We start from the raw sequence: 5655 nt of genomic DNA, 5'->3' as shown, positions 1-5655 counted from the left end.
CTCATTTCCTCCTGTTTTTCTTTATCCCTCATTTTATTTTCTCAATATTGTAGCTGACATTTTCTTTCAGAAGATTGTGTTTTATTCTCAGTTTTTAATAAGAACAGTAGTATTGTGAATGTATTAATTCTTCTTCTACTATGCACAAAGAACTGTGAACAGTGGGTGGAAAAAAGCCTACAATCTGACCAATGATCCGGTGATCATTGCATAACTAGACAAAACAACAGTGAAATTGTAATATGTAAGATCCTGATCCATGATATTGAAATCCACTCACATATATGCAAAGCCAGACTCTAATAATGCCACCTTTGACATGCCCCTTTTATAGATCCCTCAGATCAGGGCATAACCACCCTCAGAGTAGCACATAATCTTGTTAACAGTCCTGTGCCATGCTTTCTCCCACCTTCATGTAATCTTCCTTTTGTTCCCTTATTTATTTTAATTGTATAAAATAAACTGCAAAACTTGTCCCAAGCATTTGAGATCTTGCTTTCCAGCATTGTCATCAGTTTGGCTCAAAGAAACTCATAAAAATTCTCTACATGTTGCTGGTGGAAATGGGGCCCTTTCATGGAGTTGCAAGGAAAGCATTCCAAGGACCCATGTTTGGGGAATAAGGTTTAGTGATAAGATTTATTGTAAAAACAGAATCAAAGAATTATCCCAGGTTCAGCTCCATTCTGCTGTGAAAGAAGTGTCATTCTTGCCTGGCCCACGTGAAAGAAGTCCAATCTTATCTTCATCAGGCCCAGAAAAAAGGCCAGTGTCCAAAAATTCTGTGCCATACCAAAGCTTAGTCCAGTTGAGCCGCCGTCCTTGTCTGGCTAGCATAGTTTCTGTTCCCAGTTGTACTTCTGCTTGTATTGTGTTGCTCTAGTCAGGCTCCTGCTTGGAGTTTGCAGTGGCTACCTGCTGCGTGGCTGCTAGGGCCCATGGCTGCTATGGACAGAGAAGACGTGAATGAATGGGGCAAGCACATGTTAGTGAGAGTGTGTGAGAAAGACATAGAGAGAGAGATAGAGATGAGAGAGAGAGAGAGAGAGAGAGAGAGAGAGAGAGCCTTTGTTAGGCTGATTATATTATCTTGGGCTTGGGAAGGACAAGGTGCCCTTTCAAACTAACCAACCAACTTCCCAATTCTTTACAGGCTGGTTTTGGGTCCTCCCTCTAACCAATCCATTTCCAGATCTTCTGGGGTTCTGTGTCCCTTATCCAATCTGATCCTTTTCCCAGGCTAAGTCAGACCCTTATGGTTAGTATCTTGACTCCTACTGCTTATGCCTCATTGTAGAAGCACCTCCTCCTGCATCATCTTGGCTTCTTTTTTATTGTTTACTAGAGGCCTGGTGCACAAAATTCGTGCACTGGTGGGAGGGTAGGTCTCTCAGCCCAGCCTGCATCCTCTCGAAGTCTGGGAGCCCTTAGAGAATGTCCAACTGCCTTGGAGGTGGGAGAGGCTCCCGCCACCACTGCTGTGCTCACCAGCCAACCATGAACTCGGCTTCTGGCTGAGCAGTGCTCTCTCCCTGTGGGAGCACACTGACCACCAGGGGGCAGCTCCTATGTTGAGCGTGTGACCCCTGGTGGTCAGTGCACATCATAGAGACCAGCCATTCTGCTGTTTGGTCAATTTGCATATTAGCCTCTTATTATATAGGATTCCTTCCCCCATAGTTTGGGTAGTGGACTGATTGTACCCTGGCGATATTTGAAAGCGGGCCCATCCTCCCTATGGGTGTCTATGAATGCTGCAACTTCCTAGCGAAACAGGCTTGTTATCCGATTCAGTTCCCTAGTTTATTATCCTTAATAATGTCTGATTCCAATTGCTCCCTTCCTTTATTAATATCTAGCTACCTACACTAACATACTAGGTTCGACTTTACTTTATGTCAACACCAGGAAAGAAAGGATCAGCTACCAATGGGTACATCAAAATCAAATTCACAAGAGTCCAAATTCCAAAAGCAAGAGACCACATGGAAACTTAATTTCCTCTCTTGACTGGGCACTACATACAGAGGTCCTGGAGAACTAACCCTTGTAAGAATTATCACTTTTCATTGGCTTTTTCCAGATTCCATGGGATTCCATATTCAGACTCTGGAAATAGTGTGGTTTAAAGTAGAGAATGCAGCCCCAGGATCTACCGAAATTTGGCAGACATTATTCATTAATTTTCACTTTAGTTTCCTTTTGGCTACTCTACAGAGCAACTGATAGTAGTTTCCCAGAGAATAACTTGGAGTCCTGTCAAACCTGGGAAGGACTCATTTGGAGCCCCTTTTTCAAAGATAGATATGGGGGCATTTAAGTTGTCAAAGGCTTTACACAAAACCTTTGAGGGAGGGCAATCTTTTTCCAGTGTTTCTGTTCATTGCAAGTGAGACAATGATGTCTGGGGTTGTGTTTTGGTAATGGAGCCCTCCATTACACTAGCACACTGCATTTGGAAGAGTGCAGTGAAGGAGGCCAAGGTGTTTTAGGTTTCTCACCTTGGAGCTGTTGCAGTTGGAAGGCCACTGACTTGGCAGACTCTTGTTTATGGTTTTGTAGTCTTTTCAGAGTGAAAGACAATTCACACAGAGGATTAGTACACTTGTGAGTATTAAGGTAAAGGAAGATAGAGAGGAGAAGTAGGAGTCATGTCCATCTTTTCTTTTAGGTAACTCTCGTGTCTTTGATTTTTTGTTAGTTATGTTTATGCAACTTCCCTAGGAATACAATACCTAGTCTGAGGTCACAAATGTGCTCTGATTTATTTTCAGGCAGTTATTCAAAGTTTTTAAAAAACATATAAATTCTTAAAGGATTTGCTTTCTTACTTGGTTTTTGCTTATACTTTGAGAAAAAAGCCAAATGGTATTTTTCCCATATAGAAAGCCAATTGTTTGAGCAGCATTTATTAAATAGTCCATTTTATCATCTTAATTTTAATGTCATTTCTTACTTCTGTTATGTGTAAAATTTTAATATGTATATATTTTTTGTATCTGGATTCTCTTTTTTGTTTCATTTGATCATTGTGCCTACTACTGTAACAATACCACACTTTCACACTGTTGCATTAAAATAACTGTGATTGAACGTCATATATGGTTGTGCATATCCTTGGCAACTAAGAGAGTTTGACTTTTATATTTATTTTAAATTAGATATTTTATGATTTTACATATATTCCTTTTATGATTTTTATGACTTGGATACAAATTGCAAATAATTGAGGCATTGTTTATTAAAAATAATTAGATGGTCAAATGTCACCACATGCAATCAAAGCAAAAGTAAACATATACAATGCAAGAACAAGAACAAAAAACACCACACAAAACAATAGTGGAAAAACGTATCTACTGAGAGACAAGAGGTATTAACCTAGATTGCTATACACAAAATAAATATTATATAAAAGCAAGGACAAAGATTTTTTCTGATATGAAATAAAAATAATTTACACATTTCACGTCCTTTCTCAAAGAACCAGTAAAACATACATTTTAAAATAAAGGAAACAACTCCAAAGAGAAGAGTGAGATAGAGTATTGGTTTCTAAAACTTTGACAAATATTTAGGTAGATCTGAACAAGATGTAACTATAGTAAACAAAAACATTGATAAGGACCAATTTGAGGGTTATAAAAACCATATGTAACTGAATTACTAAAAAATAACAGCAAGTAACATGAAAGTTGAGTAAGGGAAGATTAAGTGGTTGAAGAGCATCTTTAGAATGAGGATAGAAAATTGATTAACTTTAGTCTTTTGTCTATCATGTATGTGTTAAACTCTTCAGAGTGATCACTAAGACAATAAGATTAGAATGAATAACTTTCAAATCAGAGGGAGGGCACACTAAATTACTTCATTAGTAGTTAAAAAAGGAAAAACCTATAGTAAATAGAAATAATAAAATGATACATATCAAATAAGAATTGATAAATAATAATTAGAACATGTAAGATTTTTAAGATGTTATTGATAAGAACAATCCAAAAATCAAGTATAAAACAATAACAAAAGTTGTGCAAAACCATCAAGAGAAAATTCTGAAATTATTGTAGGACCTAAATAAATCCTAAGAAGACATATTTACATAAGACTTTAAAAAACTGATTTTGCGAACCAAGATGGTGGCATAGGTACACACCTGTACTTGCTGCCTCGCAAAACCACATCAAAACTACAACTAAAAGACAAAATGGATATCATCCAGAACCACCACGGGAAGGCTGGACGAGTGGAAGTTCTACAACTAGAAGGAAAGAGAAAAGCTCATTGAGACTGGTAGTAGGTACAGAGGTGCGGAAGTGTGGAGGTATGCAGGCCCCGTGAAATGAGCTGGCAACTGGGTGCACTCTTCTCTTTTTCAATCTGGAGGGAGATACAAGCTCCCAATTGCTCTGAACTCCAGTTCTGGGCAAGACTCTGGGGACCTAGACTCATATGGGGAGAAACTGGACTGTCTGGCACTGGGCCGGAACACAGGGGCGGCTTTCTCTCAGTCAGAGGTGCTTGCAGCGATCATTGTTCCTGCACGGGGGCACGAAATGCAGAGACACGGGGACCTCTCCAGTGCAGGGCTGACTGGCAGCCATTGCTGTTTGCTCTGCCCTAGTGATTCCCTGAGACCCCGCCCCACCAAATTTACAACCCCACCCAAGCTGTGCGCAGAGGCTTTTGCATATGAATGGCCAATGCTCTCTCCACCTATATATAAATAACATATATAAACCTAAAAAACTGCAGCTGGGTCATAGAGCCCCAGAGCTTCCAAAAGAAGGCCTAAGGCTCAACAGCAGCCTGCATTGCTTCACAGCTGGGCCTGGTCTGGGCACCTCCAAACCCCAAACAAAGAGGAGGAATCTGCAGATCTCTCTGAAGCTCCTGCTGGGTGGCCTCAGGCAATGGCTGGCTTTGCACCTCCTTGGAGATCCAGGAGCCAGTGTACCCAGTGGTCAGTGTGAGACCATACCAAATTACAACTCTTCACATCCATAAGCAACACACTCAAGTGGCAGACTCAGTGAACACCAAAGTCCCACTGAAGTGAGTCCTGATCCATAAGGGTGTTTCCTGCACAGCAGCTCTCCCACTATAGTCTCAGATGGTCCCCACAGCCAATTGGCCTGGAAGTCAATTCCTCCCAGTGACACCAACAGCAATCAAGGCTTAACAAGACTGTGCACACAGCCCACAAAGGGGTGCACCAAGAGGGTCCACCTCAGGTAATTAGGGAGGCTGAACCACTGGGCCCTATAGGACACCTAGCACACAAAGAAACTCTATCAACACAGGGAAGCAGCCAAAATGCACAGCCAAAGAAACAGGTCACAAACAAAAGAAATGGAGGAACGTAAACTACTGGATATAGTGTTCAAAACCACGGTTATAAGGTTACTCAAGAATCTTCTAGAAACCTCCAAGAAATTAGTGAGACCCCACAAGGATATGAAAAAGGACCAATTAGAAATTAAGCATACACTGACTGAAATAAAGAATAATATACAGAGATCCAACAGCAGACTAGAGGATCCCAAGAATCAAGTCAAAGATTTGAAATACGAAGAAGCAAAAAACACCCAACCGGAAAAACAAAAAGAAAAAAGAATACAAAAATATGAAGATAGTGTAAGGAGCCTCTGGGAC

Source organism: Myotis brandtii, unplaced genomic scaffold (genome assembly GCF_000412655.1).
Source record: "Myotis brandtii unplaced genomic scaffold, ASM41265v1 scaffold259, whole genome shotgun sequence".
NCBI classification, from domain to species: domain Eukaryota; kingdom Metazoa; phylum Chordata; class Mammalia; order Chiroptera; family Vespertilionidae; genus Myotis; species Myotis brandtii.
This window is presented reverse-complemented; position numbering follows the sequence as displayed.